The sequence below is a fragment of the Nesoenas mayeri genome (genome assembly GCF_963082525.1).
Source record: "Nesoenas mayeri genome assembly, chromosome: 4".
NCBI classification, from domain to species: domain Eukaryota; kingdom Metazoa; phylum Chordata; class Aves; order Columbiformes; family Columbidae; genus Nesoenas; species Nesoenas mayeri.
Genome location: NC_137540.1, coordinates 18,944,376 through 18,962,233, shown reverse-complemented (window position 1 = coordinate 18,962,233; position 17,858 = coordinate 18,944,376). Strand labels below are relative to the sequence as shown.

At 42.9% G+C, this 17,858-nt stretch overlaps 1 protein-coding gene across 1 annotated transcript in view; it reads left to right on the top strand.

Moving 5' to 3' along the window:
- The window catches only part of MAML3 (mastermind like transcriptional coactivator 3), a gene marked incomplete at both ends in the record, with an annotated part of 241,485 nt that overhangs the window by 159,012 nt on the left and 64,615 nt on the right, over positions 1–17,858 (top strand). The gene's annotated exons all lie outside the window — the stretch shown is intronic.

Below are 17,858 nucleotides of genomic sequence, written 5' to 3'. Positions count from 1 at the left end.
ATTCCTTTGCTAGGAAAGCCTCTTCCAGGTAGTCTGGGAGTTTATTTGCCAATTTAAGCATATTCTCATCGTCTTTCTCAACCTTTGTAAAGAAAACTGGAGACTGGATTAGAAACTCTTTCCTTCTTTTCCTCTCCCCACCCCATCTCTTTTTCCATTTCTCTTCTATAGTAGGGGTGCTTATACAAACTGTGTTTTGATACCAAGCAAACTTGTAAATTTTTTGTTAGTATTTTAAGAAAAGTTTTATTTTATTTATAGAAATATTCTTGCAGCAATAGTTATTTCTGAATAGGCAGGCCCCTCTCCCTGTGCTCCCTGTACTCTGGGAGTGATGGAGTGAGGAGTTTCTGCTCCCACCACAGGCTATGGTCATCACACAGCCTGCTCTGTCAAGGACCTCCTTTCCTTTCCTGCATTCTCACTCTGCTTTGATTTCTATCTGTTATGGAGCTTACTGCAAGCAAAACTGCTATCAGATAATCAGTCAAGGCTAAAGGTTATAGGGTATTCTGCAATTAAAAAGCCTATTTTGAACTATTAATAGATTGTGGTTACTTTAAAAGCAAGCTCAATCCTGTTCTCTCTCTCTCCTCCTTTTTTTAATTTCCCCTCAGTCTTCCTTTTTTTCCCTGTGACTTGTAGGTGGCTCCTTCTCTGCCAATAGCTCTATACTCAGGTAAACAGAAAAAGAGGCACCAATAGGGTGAATTATGGAAAGTCAGGTTAATCTCAGGTCCATGTGATCGAGCAAACATTGTGAAGAAAGAAAATCTTAGTACTTCTGCAGTGATGGTTCTCAGTCTTGGGCCTTTGTGTGATGTGTAGCAGCCACGTGCCAGAAGACACAGTGGCCGCCTCAGAGATCTTGCAGCTAATTAAAGGTTACACACATTAACAGCTTCATTTTGGGTAGCACCGCGAAGAGCTCAAAAAATAAATGCCACAACTGAAGTTGTCTGCAATTATTTGGGCTACTCCGTACGGTGCAAGAAATGGCAGAAGGAGGACACACGGGGAAAAGCTAAAGCATACAGATATCTTATGGGAGGTCAAACGCTCCCAGAAAGAGAAAATCCCTTGCCCTATCATGATCCCGGTGTTCCTTAAACATCTCCCCCAGCTCAATAGTGTTTCAAAAGCACTGAAAGAGGCTGCGTGTTTATCCTAAGAGCACGAATACATCTCAGCTATTTTGCTTGAGGAGAACATCAATAAGTACCACTTCATGTTCTAACTAGGAACTTGGAGCCAAATGAGACTCTCATATTTTTCAGGGGAAAAGTAAAAGTAATAATCCCATCTTTAGTGGTTCATTTTCACTCATCTTTGCTTACTGTAGTTCATGACTTGTAGCTTAGGAGTGTGAGCAGATTATGTCACTGTGTTTTGTGGAGTTACATGTGGAGCCCAACAGCTCTTCTTAAATTTGGGTGCACATACTCCTTTGTGTCTAACATACCTTTTTGGACATATATATTACCAGGAGCTTTTCCATGCCTTCTCTAAGGCGGTGTGACTAACAGCCTGCTCCTGAGCCATAAGCAGAGGGCTTGGCCGCCAGATCCCAGAGCAGCCCAGTGCTGCGGTGCTGGGGCTGGTCTGGGTGTGCAGTCGAAGCCTGGAGCTCCACTCCTGCTCTCTGTGTCTCTGCCTAATCGGTGTCTGTGTGAAGGAGTGCTCTTTGATGAACAAACGAGGCTACCCGGCTGTCTGTGATGTTCCAGCTCTAGAGTGAGCTATACCTCGCACTTCTGAATTCCTATTTTTGTCTTATTTTACCTACGTGAATCTTTATTCTGGTGCTTTCAACAGCATTTCTGGATGTTCAAGCCTAGTGGTACCTAGAAGTGTTATACTATCAGCATGTGTATTCCCCCCAGAAAGATTTCCTGATGTCTGGGATGTGTATGTGCCCATAGTGGGAACGCTTAATACCTCTAGTAAGACTGTCCCAGTAAGTGGTTAAGTGTAGATTTGGAGTCCTGCATTCAAGAGGTTCTGCCAAATCCCAGCTGATGCATCTAATTTGCTAAAGAATGTGGCTTCTGCTCTCTCAGCAAAGATTTCATTCCTCATGGGCAATGGGAAACCTGCCCTTTTAATGTTATTGTTCAGCAACTCCAGTATTAAGCCTGAGACAGCCAACTTGGTTACAAAGGAGAGAAGCCAGTCTGTTGGTCCCTCCGTTCTTCATTCTCATGTGGTGCATGCATCCTTGTATTCTTGAGTCCTCTCACCTTTATTTAGCCCCTTTTTGTGTGTGTGAGGAGTGTTTTGCATGCATTAGCCTGCAAGCATATCTTACACATGATGAGGAAACCACCCATTCTGTGTCAACACATCTTCCCAACAGGTGGCTTCCTCATTTACACCCAGTGGGAGCTTGTTAGCAGTTCTTGCTCTACAGTCAGAGTGGGAGCTGTCTAGACAGGGTCAAGTACCTCGTAAGAAAACAAGCCTAAGTACAGCAGCACTGTCACGAGATCATGTTTTTACATTTTCTCTGTCTCTTTTTCACTTCTGTTTCACATTTGTGCCATATTAAAGTCTATTGCTCACTCCAGAAGCTCAGTCTTTGGCTGCTCTGCTCATGCTGCCATCTTCCTGTAAAATCTGTTCTGCCAGGTTCCTTGCTGCTAGCTAGAAATATCCATTTTTGAAAAACAGAGGTATACCTGTAAGCTGTCTTTTATTTCCTTATGCTCTTTGGAGAAACTGAGGGAAAGACATTGCCTTTAAAAAAAACAAAAAGAAAAATAGTTTGAAAGGGTCAGCCTAGAAAGAGTTTGCCTGCCCTGAGAAGACATCTCCTTTTCTGATATGATGTCCCTTACAGCCTTGAGAGTTAACATCTTCAAAACAATCTGCACTGTAAATTGTTTTTGTACATAGTAATGCCCAGAGAAAGCAAAATGCCAGAGACTGCCCAGTATACACTTTCAGGGAACTGTTTTTCCAGCATGTACTTCTTTGCTTCTGAGTCCAGAAGGTTACATTTTTAAATTTTTTTCAAAGTCTGTCCTTATACTGGTTGTTGGTTCCTTTTCTCTCCCCTGCTACTCCATGAGCCATTTTTCTTTCCCTCCCTCTAAGCTCCCTGTGCAAGTTTACCCTCTGTTTCCCAGCTTTTGTTTCTCAGCCTCTGCTTCTTGCCCATTTAATAGCACAGGACTGGTTTTTGGTATTGTCACAGCGTGCAGGAAATCAATGTAGACACCACAGCTTTCTGCGGTCTCTGTACCTCCAGCAGATGGAAATAGTATGAAATATTTGTTGTCATATTCAATGTTTTTTTAACTAGTCATGAGACAGATGAAGGACTAGGAGATCTTAGCTATAATCTCACTAATGTTGTGGCACCGTCCATGTGATAAATTTGGCCACTCCACCTTCAGTCAGCTCACTAATCCATCTCAACCAGGACTTTAGTGTTCCAATCTATGGAGCAGCTTCACTGGATCAAGACTGTTTGTAGTGTACCCTTATCACAGGTGGCTAAAACAAACAAAACCAACCAACAAAACCACAAACCAAAACCCAACAACTAAAAAAGAAAGAGTAGGAGTTTTCTTTGGTTAAATTGCCAGTGACATGTAGTTTCCCACAACATAGGGATTTTTCTCTAGCAGCATGAGGCAGTAAATTAGTTTTACAAGCTCTTGCATTCTTAGAGATGGAAAAGCAATTTTAAGTTATTTTTAGGTGATTTTTAAGCTGTATTGATGATACCTTCTCTTGCCTTTCATGTTCTATGAAACCGATCTCATCATTTGAAGACAGCTTCACTGTTCCCACAGAGAGATGCAAAGAACAAAAATATTTACAACCTTTTAAGGCATTTTTAGATAGTTACTATATACATCACAAACCACACAATGCATATGGACGTATAGTAAAATTTAATGTACGCGGTTGCTCAGAGGCAGCATGTACCTCATTCATCTTATCACATGAGGGTTGCTAGTCCAGGATCAAGAAGAAATATTTCTGTGTTTCTGGGTGGTACCAATGGCTTCACCAAGTGCCTGCTCAAGTCTACTAACCTTACTCTGTGCAGTAAGGGAGCATGGTGGGGGAAATGTATGGGACTGGACCAGAAAGCTTGCATGGCTGAAGCAGATGAAGCTCCGAGTTTCATTTGGACATGTCAGTGATTTCGCACTATGACACAAGAAAAGCCGTGGGCTGCATGGCGGCGGAAGTTTCTGTTTGTGCTTGCCCGGTTCCTGCACCTGGTTTGCAGACGGTGCAGGGATTACATCCTCGGTACTTCCCAGGCCACAGATAAGAGAAAAAATCACTACCAAAAAAAATAATCCTCAACTCGGGTTACATAAAAGTCAGGCTGTTTTCCAAGGGCCCTGCTGAAAGGGACACAGGTGTCACCTGCAGACGCGCTCACAGCTTGAGGGAGGCTGTTTTGGCCAGGGATGGCCGGCTCGCCAGGTGCACTGCCAACACATTATTTTAACGCTAATGAGGCAGGGGAAAAGGCTCCGGTTAGTCACAGTACAGAGGTGGCAGTGACTGGGCGTCAGAGAGGGGGGTAAAACCTGCCACCCAGCACAAGAGTGCCAGTGCAACCCTTCAGGAGAGAGATCATGGAAAGAGCAGGGCCTCTGAGCTCTGCTGTGTTTAAAAGACGTGTAGATGAGGTTCTTTGGGACCTGCTTTAGAGGTGGACATGGCAGTGTTAAGTTAACAGTTGGACTCGATGATCTTAGAGGTCTTTTCCAAGCAAAATGATTCTAGTACCTTCGAGTGACAAGGTGTGCTGCTCACACCCCAGACTCCTCTGTGCCCATCGCTGTCTGTCTGTGGCCATGCACACCCATGTGCACCTTGCTCTGAGCAGGATGTTCCCCACTGCTGCTGAGGGGGGAAGCTGAATCAAGGCCAGGAGAACACAAATCTCTTATGGCCCATTGTCCACTCTCCTGTCTGGAGTATCCTGCTTACCCACTCTGCCTCCCAGCCGCCCCGCAAAGCCTCGTGTCAGTGTTTCCAGCCTTTGGCCTGTGTGTTGTAGGTCAGAGCGGAGTGAAAGCGTTGGGGCTGTCGCCTCAGCAGAGCTCCCAGCGTTGCCACCACTAGAGCGAACAGCAGCTCTGGGGTGCTCAGCATGGACTGGGTGTACTCCAGCACTGCTGCTGTCACCAGGGACAGCTCAGGGGTCCACTCTCCTCTGCTTCTACTCAGGTCCTCTGCTCTAGGTATAGTGTGCGGTGTGAAAAACCCAAAACATTAATATAGGTAAATGAATGGTTTTGTTCGTGCTCCTGAGAAGCACGTTCCTCTGGAAAAAAAAAAAAAAATGCATATTTGCAAAATCCTCCTGAGGAAGTTTGAAATCCATTTACTGTTGAAGGCACTGAGCATCAAGGCACTGTTTTGTTTTTAAGGTGGTCTTTTATCACGTCTCAGATTTTTCAAAGCTAAAAGTGCAGGTTGTTGTGATAGATTTTCAATTAATTGAGAATCTTATGGTCTCCTTTTCCTCCACTTTCTTACCTATTCCACCATTTTTATTTTCCTATTACTGGACTGTGCTTTGCCTTTTCAACTTCGTGCTTTCTCACCTACCCAGCCCTAGTCAGTGGGAGCGCGTATGTAAGGATTGCACAGCGTGCCCCTGTGCATCTTAATGAAATTGGAGAAACGTTTTGTTTTTGGTGTAGGTTTTTTGGTTTTGTTTTTTTTTTTTTTGTTTTTTCTCTCTCCCCCATTTTTTAGGATTAGATTCTTCTTTCTCAAAGGCTTTCTTTGGCCTCACAAAATTAGATCACCACTATGTGAAAAAACAACCCACTGTGATCACAGCTTAATTGCACACTGCCTGCAGTTTCTTGAATGTTGTTCCCATCTCTTCAAGATTAAGAAAGATCCAGTGGGTTGGACCTTTGATCTGCATAACAAAGGACAAGGAGGCAGTTTGTAAATCCTTTATTCTTCGCAGTTTGGGACCTGGAGGCTTGAAATAATTTTTGCTTGCTAAGAGGAAACTTTATGTAATGTATGTGGAGATGCCATTATGCTAATTAATGTTGTTAGGAAAAATCAATGTATGTATGTCATCCAACAGCAAGCAATGATCTTCTCACAATCAGCAATTTATCATACATTGCCAATGCAGTAGGGCTAGGACTATTTTATTCAGATAAATTTCTCATTCATTTAGTCAGTAAATCATAGTGCACTTCATGAGAGTCATTTTTAATGTGATTGCATTTTGTTAAGTTTTAATCACGCATAATGGATTTTGTCTGGCAATGAGGTCAACCTGTAGTTTCTTCCTCTGTCATTTGTATCTTACCAACCCAGCGTGGACAAGATCATGAACATACCCAGATGTGCCAGACAGGAAGGAGATGGGGAAATACAGAAGAAACAGGAGGATGAAATGTTAAGATTTGTTTTGAGCATCTGATGCTTAGGTGAAGATTTACCCTAGGTGGACATTTACCCTAGGTGGAACAACAACAGATTATACTTGCTGTATCTTTGCCCCTGAGTGTGACCGAATTTTCTTGAAAACTGTGCTTGCAGGAGCTTTCCTGTTATATTTTTGAGCTGACCAGTCTGACTCAGGGCAGTGGGAGCACCAGGTATTCCCTTGGATACCCGATGAGGATGCAGCTGGTGCTGCTCTGTTATCTACAGTCCATGCTGAACTTTTTCATTAGCAAAGCAGTGGAAGGTGAGGTGTGGAAGTCAGGCAGGAAACCATGGTGGTTTTCAATGAAAGACTCATTGTTCTGGTGACTTCTTCTTCTTCTTGAGGCCAAACTCTGCTGTGACTTGCTTGTTCTTAAGTTGCTAGAAGTTTTCCCGTTGTCTTCTGCTACAATGGGAATTTGCCCTGAATCTCCCTTGCAGCTTCAATATGATACTGCTGTTCTTGCTTATGTTTCTGAACCTCTGTGGAGTGTTTCCATATTTGTATGTGGTTTAACTTGATGTTCTGCCCTGAAGAAGCAGCTCATGAATGTCTTTTTTCTGGTGGCTTGCCTAGGTTTTGTTCATCTCCTGTCTGTACCCCTTTGCAGACATTGACTATTCTCCTTTCACTCTTGCCTTCACACTTTTTTCCTTTCTTCCTTTTTATCTACAAAAAAAACCTTTCTCTTGATTCACCTCTCCCTATAAAGTACACTAAGCTCTCTCAGCATTATGTCCACTGAGAGGAGAAAAGGGAATACATGGTGGGTTTTACAGAGCACTGGAGATGCTCTTCTGCCTCAGACTCTAGTGCTGTGCCCTTGGCGTGGGGGTCAAGCAGCCTCCGATCAGCTCCTCAGGTTGGATTGCTTGTCCAGGTAACACTATGAGCCCTCAATGGCTGCTTCAGCAGCCCCCTGTGACAGAGAAACCATCACATCGCTCTTCTGGGATGCACAAGGCTGTAGTTACACAGTCAGGGTACTGGTTTGTTAAACCCCGGGGCATGGACACCAATCTGCTGTAGGTTCCCTTCTGTGCCCCTCGCAGCACTGTGCCTGCCCCTTGCTGACACACCATCATGTGCGTGGATGTGGTTTTCTCGGCTTCCTTTCAACAGATGTAGTCTTCATGCAAGACCAGTATATCATTTAGAAAGGTGTTTGAGTTCCTTTGGGATGAAAGGTACTATATGAGTATTAAATCCTTTCAATGTCCCAGAAGGCTGGTCATTGATCTTGGAACAGCCATTTCTATTCTCTGATTTCTTTCTTTTGTTGTTCTACTGAGAGAGTGACAATTTGGAGACTGATGACCCTTTCTCTTACCACAGTACCGGAGTGGGGAGAGAGAGAATTAATTGTCTGAAGGTTTCTCCTACTGTATCAAATGATCAGGACACCCTGTGTGTACTGATGCTGTGACTCCCCACCCTGCTATGTCTTCCACGGAAAGCCTGACATGCTCTTTCTAGGTCAGACTCTCTCTAGTGACGCTGGTGCAAGTCAGGAATATTCATCGAACTTACTGAAGTTATGCAGAAGCCATTTTAGAAAAGAACTGGGTCTTTTGTTTGGTAAATAGAAATTGAGTAAACCTTCTCTGTTTTTTTTTTTGTTAATACTTAAGAGCAGAGCACCCTGAAGACATTTTGTATCTTAACAGGTTTTTAGTATCTCTCTCTCTGTGTCTTTCTATGTCTCTCTAATGCAACTTTGCCTACAGCCCCATGCATTAGCAATGCAAAGCAGATTTTGAAAGCCAAGGGAATCCAGGCTCTTCCAGATGAACACTGTGATTTAAAAAAAAAAAAAATCTAGGAAAAATAAAGGTTGTCCAAGTGGCATATGGCATGGCAGTGACCCTGCTGTAAGGACAGACCTACAGAGCTAATGGTAATCCTATACTGGAGCCAGATAACATCCTGAGGTTAGGAAATCAAAGCCCCATGCTTTGGCTTAGCAGAGAATTAGCATGTGGAGCTTGTCTTAGCTCTGGAAACAGGGCAGTTCAGATTTTAGTCATCTTGCATTTGGGGCTTGCAGATTGGGTAGCAGCAAGATCTTGCCTTATCCTGTGCGGGGAAATCAGACCCATGTAGGTTCACCATGAAACGGAGTATGTTTAGCAGAGCCTCAGTGTCTAGATGGATTTGGGGAGAAGGTGTATACTGTTTCTGATAATTAGTTCAGAGAAGTTAATGTCTGTTCTGGCCAAAACAGGTCATAACCTGTTTGGTCATCTGCTGCTTAAAAGCTGTGTGAACTTGGGGAGTAAGGGCTAATATTCAGAGCAGAGTACAAGAAACGCAATAAATAGAGTACAATAAATACAATGAACTGCGACAGACCGGTTGCAGCAGCTGATATCCAAGGGATGTTTTCAGGGTTTCTTCACATGGAGACCCTAGGAAGTAAACTGCAGCTAAATAAGCCTCAGGCTTGTACAAGAGGCACCTCCACACATGAGAGTTTAACGTCCTTCAATGGTGCATCTGAGTCCCAAGGCTTGTTACTGGAGCTGTGGGTGCTGCGAGAGAAAGGGAAGTACATGTGGTGTCATTATTTCACTTTCCAGTAGTACACGGGCATGGCTTGGCATCAATTGAGTGAACCCCTTGTTACACAAGTGTTGTGCCCTTGTCAAAGAAACAAACAAAACCACCAACAACAAACCAACACAAAACCAATAAACAAACACACAAACCCCAACAACAAAACAAACAGAAAACAAACAAACAAAACAACAAAAACCCCACAAACAAAAACAAAAAACCCAAATAAAAATCAATCCAACAAAAACACCACCACCACCCTCCCCTCTCTTCCCTTTCCCCCCCCCGCCCAGTTATGGTCAAACAGTAATGAAAACCAAAAATTTTTACATGCTCTAAAAAACTGCCTCAATCTCACCTGAGCCCACCTCTCTCTGCCCTACTGCTTGTGATTTCCCTCTCATTCTTCTAGTTCTTAAATATGTTTAGCAATGAGATCTTTCTTATGGTTATTTTCTGAAAGAAAGTAGACTGTATCTTCCAATACACAATATCAATGGCAATTAATGGAAAACAGAAACAGAAATTAGTAGGGTAGGACCACCATTTTTTGGTGCCGTTTTGAATGTCTTGGTGGCATTTGGTTAGGCTTGGTTTTAATAAATGGCAAAATGATCCCTGTTATAACCAGTATCAACAAAAGAGGTGATCACCTCTGAAATGTTTTGAGCATACTCATAACATTTCTCTTTATATTTACTCTTATTTTCTCACAAAGGAAGAATTTGGGTACAGGAGAAGAGCACAAATCTCAGTCTAAAAGCAGCATATGATTTTTTTCTTAAAGTGTTTTCAGGCATATTTTGGAAGGAGATCTCCTGGCTCAGTTGCAGAAGTTAGACAAGGATTTGAAGAATTTGTTGTCGTTGATCTTAAAAGCGTGTGTACATGCTTTGTATTGGATGATTATTGGTCAGGAATGGAGATCCGTCCTATTTCATATCAAATGATTTCTAGTGAGCTTGTCACCACAGTATCTGGATCCAAGTATCAAATTAGTGTTATGACAAATTTAAAGCATCCGAGTCACTCCAAAGTTGAACTGCTTTATCTATGTAAAAGGCACATATCAGATCTTTTAATATGAACTTTTTTGAAGGAATTTGGTGCTTATTCCTTCTTTTATAAAGAGATTAAGTATTTATTGTTGTTTCTCTTTGCATTGGGCATTCAAATGGTGGTGTTCTTAAAAATACATATATTTTAAATTGTCCTCTGTGCATTATCTGTCTCTGCTTTTCTGTTGCATCATCTGCTGATTTTTCTCCCCTGCAAGTACAATTACATATTCTTCCCTAGGATAATGTGTGATAGGGGAAAAAGATGAAACTCATTAAAATATTTAACCAGGAAACTACTTATACAGTCCTGTCTTGTTTTTGATGGCATCCTTGGAAGCTGGAGAGCTGGGTTAGTAATTTCTGCACACACAGGCTAATAGCCACAGTCAGCATCTAAAATCCAGTCTGTTAACAGAGTAGCTGCATTGGTTTTGTTGCAAATGATGGATCACTAATAGTTTAAAACTCAGAGATTGGGAGCTTTATTTGTAAATTTGCAGAGGATTACTTCATGCTGTTGAGCATCCCTGTCAGAATATGAAAGTCTATTAGCAGAGATGGGATTGCACACCCAAGGGTTGCTTGCAATATGTGATTAGTTGCTGAACACATGTATGTAGCAAAAATCAGACCCAAAAGCCAAGATTTTAGCTCTGTGCTGCTGCTTTTGGATCAAGTACATGAACAGAAAAAACTGCATCATATTCACCTTGCCACTATGGCCTCTGATCAGGTTTTTGCCTTGTGAAATATGTTTTGGTTGGGCAACTGATAAAGTTGTTTGTAATACAAACAGCTTGCTCACTAATGGCATTGTGAAAACTCAATTATTTTACATAGTTGTTTATCCATGTTCATGTCAAAGGTCTTTCCTGAACTTCACAGTATTTCTGCTGGGAGCACTGAAAATGAATTCAATAAAGTTGTAAGAATCGAGTCAGTACGTCTGTTCTTTGCTGTAGGTGTGGTGTCTTGATGCACACTATGGTGTTCTTCACATGCAAAGGCAAGTTTTCAGAAGGGCAGTTGATGCCCCCAAATCCCCTGGAAAGTGAGTGCAGGTTGGGTCTCTAATCCTCATTTCTTATTTTAAAAATTTCTCCTTGCATCTTTATTATTTTTCTCTGACTAGACAAGAATGCCCACACATCTTCCCAGAGTTTGTCAGTCTCATCAGAAACACTGACAGATAAATGTAATTCCTGCTACCCTTCCCATATTCCTGGTTTCATAGACATTGGCTGTTAGCCCCTAAGATTATCAGACCCAAATACAGAACAGGAAGAGAAAATTTCACCTGTTTGTCACCTTGTATGATTCTATCAGAGTTGTGCCAAAGGGGCTTTTATTCCCCATGCCACTTCTCCATAGCTTGCGTCAGGACTTGATGTAGCAGTGGCATATTGGGAAATCCCTGTAGTTCTGAGGACCTAAATATGGGGCCTAGGAATTTTAGCACTTTGGCTTAAATTAGTGGTCTTACTAGGGAAACCTAGATACTCTCAGAAATGAGAATGCAACTTCTTAGAGAAAGATGGGCAACCAGCAGAGAGTTGCAGTTGGAGAGCACCATTCTTTCCCTATAACAGATAAGAATTTATTGGTCATCAGGGCAGAGAAAGAAGGCTCCTGAGTGGCAGTGATGTCTTGGCAAATGCGTTGTCTGTCATGGTAGAACTGCTGAGGATCCTTCTGAAACAAGTCAAGCGTTTTGTCAGCAACTCAGTCTTTGACATACTCAAATCTTATCCTACTTTTGTGCAAATACACTTCTCCTTCTTTTGACATCCCTCTGTTTCTTTGAAACTTTGAAAGGGTGAAGGAATCTGCTGTTAAATATTACTTTCTGCTGAATGGTGCCTGTGAGCATCTTGAGAAAGACACACACACACACACACACACGGCATTTCTCAGCCATATCACCTTCTCAGTTTGGAAGGCTCTTTTGTTCCCCGATGGATTGGTCAGGGAGGTATAAATGTCCTTGGGCCTCTTGCCTCTCAGCCTTTGCTCTGTCCCTCTGTTTGACAAAAGCAAATGGAGGGGAGGCTGAGGTATGCACAGCTGACAAAGAAACTCTGCGAAATAGCTAAGCTTCCTTGAATATGTAGTTACTGGGTTCTCCACAGTTCTCACGCCAATATTGAGTCAGTTTCCCTCTTGTTGAGCAGGTAGATTAATGCTAGGCAGAGGTCTGCCTTGCCACAGTCCCTCTTGGGATGCTCAGCCCTCACTCCTCATACAGCTGCTTTGGACCTTTCTTAAACCATAGAGATCTTCCTCCCTCTCCACACACTAGGTCTTTTTTGCAAGGAATTAAGCAAAGATGAGATAGGTAAATGAGCTGAGTATCAGACATCATCATCTTACAAGGTGGTGAATACTGCAGTCCTCATCAAACCCATTTCTTGCCTCATCTGTGGATGTTCAAGGCCTGATGCCTCCAATCTTCTTGACCTTACTTATGATGACCGCACATCTTTTTCATTTCCAGAACTGCCTCACTTTAAGAAAGACAAGTTTTGGTTCTGACTAACTGTGAGACTGGCAAATAGCAGAGAGCATATAAGGGGTACAGAGACAGGGAACTTCTTCTGAGCTTTATTATTTGTGAGCAAGGATAATGCATAGCATTCCTGACAACTCCGTATCAAAATATATTAAAATACAGAGCTTCCTATTGGGCTTGCATTGGTCTCCACACACCCCCAATAAACAGCCACCCCCAAACAAAGCACCAACAGCTTAGCTGAACGCTTTTAAATTTAGCAATAAAGCTTTCGTGAAAACTTCCAGGAGAGTGTATGTTTTCCTGGACTCATGTACTCCATTTTTCTGTGTAAGGAAGAGAGGCTGCTCTGTGCAGCACAGACAGGAGAGTGGAGCAGCAGCAGGAATTAGAGTGAATTTTCCCCCATCAGTGGAGAGATCGCTTTAGAATTCCACCTTGTTAAATGGCTGGCTGAAGTCATGCATGATTAATGGACAAAATGAAAATTAGATTATGTGTCTTTACTCTTCCTGTGACCTCTACTTTCTCTGATATCAATTGCAAGCAGTCTGGAGAAAAAAAAATAATCCTGTATAAATAACCAGAAGAGAAGGGGTGCAAGAGAAGAAAGGTGCCGAGCCCCACTGTAAATTGTGCGCTGTCCCCAGAACTCACAGCTTCTGAGATCTGAATCCTACAGTACGGAAGTCTGAGGAAGTTAAATGTGGAACAAATCCCGAAGTTTGTTGCTGCCTGTCAATGGTCAGCACATATGCCAATCACCCACGTGGACTGCATTCTATGGGGAATTTGTTTTCCCTGCTGCAGCTGCACACAGGAGACAACCCGTGTTTCAGACACAGCCAGGCTATTGGAACAATTGCTCTGCTCATCTCGGAGGGAGATGTTAGTGTGCTGCTCATCTTTGGACTCTCGCTTGGGCGGTAAATTTGAAGATACAAGTCTCAAAGGCAGAGGCACATCACTGCTTATGGGCAGGCCTGGGATTCTTTGGCAGTTCTGACATCCTTCAGTGCTGCCTTGTGATCAGAGCATGGATCTGTGCTCCCACTCATGTGTGCGGAGGCACCAAGAGCCTGTCCTCCTTTCAGCCCACAACATCCTTCAGCCTGTAAAGCAAAGGTTTTTCATTCTTGTTACAGACCATTTTGACAGAAGAAAATGAGTCTTGCTCTGCACTCTACATCTACATTCTCAGAGGGAAAAATGCACATATAAATCCTATATTCACTTAAGCTGACTAAAAGTGAACATGTTATGTGAATTGCTACCCCAATGACGTTAACAGGAAAGGCCCGAAGAGATGTATATCTTCTTGCTACCAACAGAATAAAACTAAGAACAGGAACATAATACCAGACTCTATGAAACTGCTAATTCCTTTCTGTTTTTTCCATGTGTGGCAATTGGCTTTGGCAACTCAGGCAATGTGGTTTCATCTGAAGAGACCTCGGTGCAAAACACCCACATGGCTTCTGCCTATTCTGAGGTTCAGAAGATTGCTTTGAGCTGCAAAGGACAATCCATGTTTTCCACCTCACGTGTTAGCATGGAGTTATCTGGTGTCTTCTTTGGAAGCCCTTAGATCCTAGAGACCCAGTTTATATGAGAATCTTAGTTTTTGTGTTTTGAAAAAAGCCTCGTCTAGCAAAGGAAAGCTTGGACCTGGTACCTGCAAGAACAGGCAAATGGCCAAAACCACAAGACTTAATGGTACTAAGCAGGAATATGAAGGCCACTGCCATGATTTTAGGGGTTCTCTTCTTGATTTTCAAGCGTTCAGGGTTGGCTGCTCTGTAATCATCTTGCAGTCTCCCTGGCATAGGAGTAAGAAAAATGCTATAAGAGGCCTTGGGATTTCCCATGGGAAATAGTAACTAGGTCATGGGTATGCTTGCTGTGAAGGTATGTATAGTTTCCTTTAAACTGATCTGAAAATCTGAGGCATAAAAGAAGAGGAGATGTTTCTGAGCAGAAGCTCTTTGTCAGGATCGGTACATTTTTTCCTTGCTTTTATCAAGTTGTTTGTCCAGTCTTGAGAGAAATGAACCATTTGTGCTGATTCTGTTCCTTTTTTTGTTGTCGTTTGGCACTGACCCAAAGTTGGGCAGTACAACATCAAGGTAGGCAATGACACCCTTAATGAGGACCTTACATGACCTCCTTATGCCTAACATTATATAATTCTCAATGTGTTTGTTTGGTCACCTTCTCTCTAGTTAATAAATCCAAGACCTCTCTCCAAAGGCTTCTGTGTTGCTTACGCAAGCCATAGCAGGAGGTCCCCTCTCCATGGCACAGCTCTACAGGGCCGCGCAGCCACACTGAGGGACAGAGGACATGATGCACCTTTGTTCTTTGTCTCCTTCATGCCTTTTTTTTTTCCTCGACTTCCACATTGGAGTCTTCTGTGTGCATCTTATCATCTGCTAATGGTTCCTTTTGTAAAGGGGGGAGCCCTCTGAGAGGATCTCATCTCTGCTGGAGCTGTTTGTTTCTACAGCAAGGGATGTAACTGAAGTGACTCACCTCTGCAAAATCATAGTGGAAGAGCAAGCACTATAGCTTTTTTCTTGATATTGTTCATCAAGGTCAGCCTGGTCCCTGAGAAAACTACCTGTCTCCTGTTTCTACAGGAGCTTGCAATCTGTAGTTCAGTTTGCGTTCTGTAAAAAACACCCTCTTCTTTAGAGGGGGAAGGTGGAGCCTTAGAGAATTGTAGAAAACAGCAACCCACATCTTAAATGAGACTTCTGAAGCCCCTTTGTAAAGGCGACGATTTTTGTATGAAACCTGTTGACTTGAGTGCTTTAAACGGCAAGTTAAGGACCACGTTCTTTGTAGAGGTGTAGGTGGTCTTGAATGACAGCTGAATATATATATAATGGGGCATACATTTCAGCGCAGGTATTTTGACCCAACAGTCAGATAATAGCTCCAAATAAGATACTCTGCCCTCTTATATCAGTGCATCTGCCACTCAGAGATGCTTAGCAAGATATATGCTGCTTTTTATGCATATAGCTCTTGTTAATGTTAAGGATCGTTATGAGTATGTGTGGAGAGGTGTCCTTGCTACATCCTTTCAGGATATCGTCTCTAAGGAGAGGGAGTCACTGTTCGTACAACATGGCCATCCAGAAATGCTTGCAAATCAAATGCTTTCATTTGCTTTTTAAGCAGGGTGGGAGGAGGAGGGCTGCACACCTTAAAAAACTCTCTCGCCCAGCATCTCGCTTTAAAGAACAAAGTCCTTTTAGATTTACAGGAGCTCAAAAAGGCATTCAATCACATTTACTTGGAATAATTTTGTATGAACTTGTCAGTTATATACTTGTCTGCACAGTCTATTTTTAAAAAATTACTTTTGATTTGACACCGTCTCTTCTCTAAAAAGGGAGGGGGTGTCAGGAAACCCTGAGTTTGTTTCCAGCCTCTAACACAGCTGGCTGCATGACATACAGTGAATCACTTCTCTCTTTCTTCTGCTCTTACTGGTAGAACAGTTTCTCAGTGTATCTTGTCTTTTATGTTGCCCATCTGTTCAGTTTTGTGCTTTTTTGGACAAGAATTTCCATTATTCCTCCAGCAAGGCATGTAGTCGGGCATAAGGCATAGCAAGTGGTGGTTGCCTGTTCAATGTATAGCAAATGCAAGCAAAGAAAAGCAGAGCTTTATTTACACAACAGTTTCAGTCTGTGCCATGGCACTACATTAAATGCACAGGAGGCTCTCAGCAACACAGCTACACATGTTCTGTAATATGCGTACTGCATGTGTTGTTTTTCAGCCTCCTGGGAGAGCCTGCCCGCTGAAGTTCTGCAGTCTGGATCTGCTATGGATTCAGTGTTATTTTGGTACCAGCTGATAGTGTAAAGGCTGAATAAATTTACTTCATGTTAGTTGTGACCCTCTGCAAATAAACGTGCACGTTAAGAAACCCCTCCATGACATAATTAGTTGTCTGTAAGCCACGGTGTCATTGTGCGGAGTAATTAGTTCTGTTTATTTAAAGGAGCCCTGGAAAGCTATTAGCAGTTGCCAGTAGACCAACAACGAGAAAAAGAAAAGATAAAAACCTGTATGTGGTGGTTATTAGTCTCTTCATCATACTAATGGACAGCTTGTAAGGAACGGGACTTGCTGTCGGTGGCACGGGTAGCAGCCATCGTGCAGGGCATTGTTTCTTCTGGCTGGCGATAAGCGCGACTTGCAGCAGGCTTTGATAGGATGCTCATTTTTATCTGCTAAGTGCACAGTGCTTGTAAAAACAGCAGTGGCCTTGTTACCACTTGACATGACACTAGTTTTAGCTGTTTGCATTGACAAGCCACTACACTCTTTTTAAAGCTTCAGCCTGGGGTCAGATTCGTTAAGAGTACTTCAGAAATTACACCAGTACAGCGTCTGGCCTGATTTCTTTATGCTCCCTTCTTCGAGCAAGGGGGAGAGAGTCAGTGTGACCCAGTGGACGGTCTTCACTTGATTGCCAGATTTACTTTCTGTGGTGAAGCAGTCCAAGGCTTTTGGAAAAGCGAGCAGAGTACTTCATTTGTCTGTAGGGGTGCTTATATGAGGAGAGGAAAGGAAACCCCATCTGCAGCCCTTGAGGAAGGAGGTGGAAACTGGCTCCAGCATGGGTTGTGTGTTGCTGGCTGCTGGCTCCAGCTCTCTGCAGGAATGTTTCTGAGAGAAGAGCTCTGGAGGTGGCTATGCTCAAATAGATCTTGTGCAGATCTAGGCCTGCTGAACTCGATAGTGTTAAAAAGAACGGCACCTAGAGCAGTTACTTCTGAAACATGTGGCATTTAATATATTTGGGTTGTTTCCTACAAGATTTCTAAACCTTATAGGCTATTAGTGAATTATTCCCCTATTCTGTCGTTCTCTAACTTGGCTTATAAATTTTACAGAATGGTTATTAGCTATAAAGGGTTGTGACAAATGACCTGGGAGAGGGAGGGAAACTTAGTTAAACTTTTCTTCCCCACCCCCAGCCCTAGATTTAGCAGCTATGCTAAGTCTAGATGTGCTCCCAGTCTCTGTAAAGATGGGTACCTGTGAGATCAGTGGGTGATCCCAGGCTCCAAGGAAAGGGTCTCTCCCGTGAGGGGGAGAATATCTTCTGGAGTTCCCCACTGAGACTGCAGTAGCTCTTAGCGATGAGACACCCCAGTAAGCTGAAATACAGACTACGGGTCATAGTAGGAGCCCTGGCCTGAGGCGCTGTCCTGAGAATGTGTGAATTTGCTACTCTAAGTCTACACACAAGTGAGAGCAGTTTTGATGG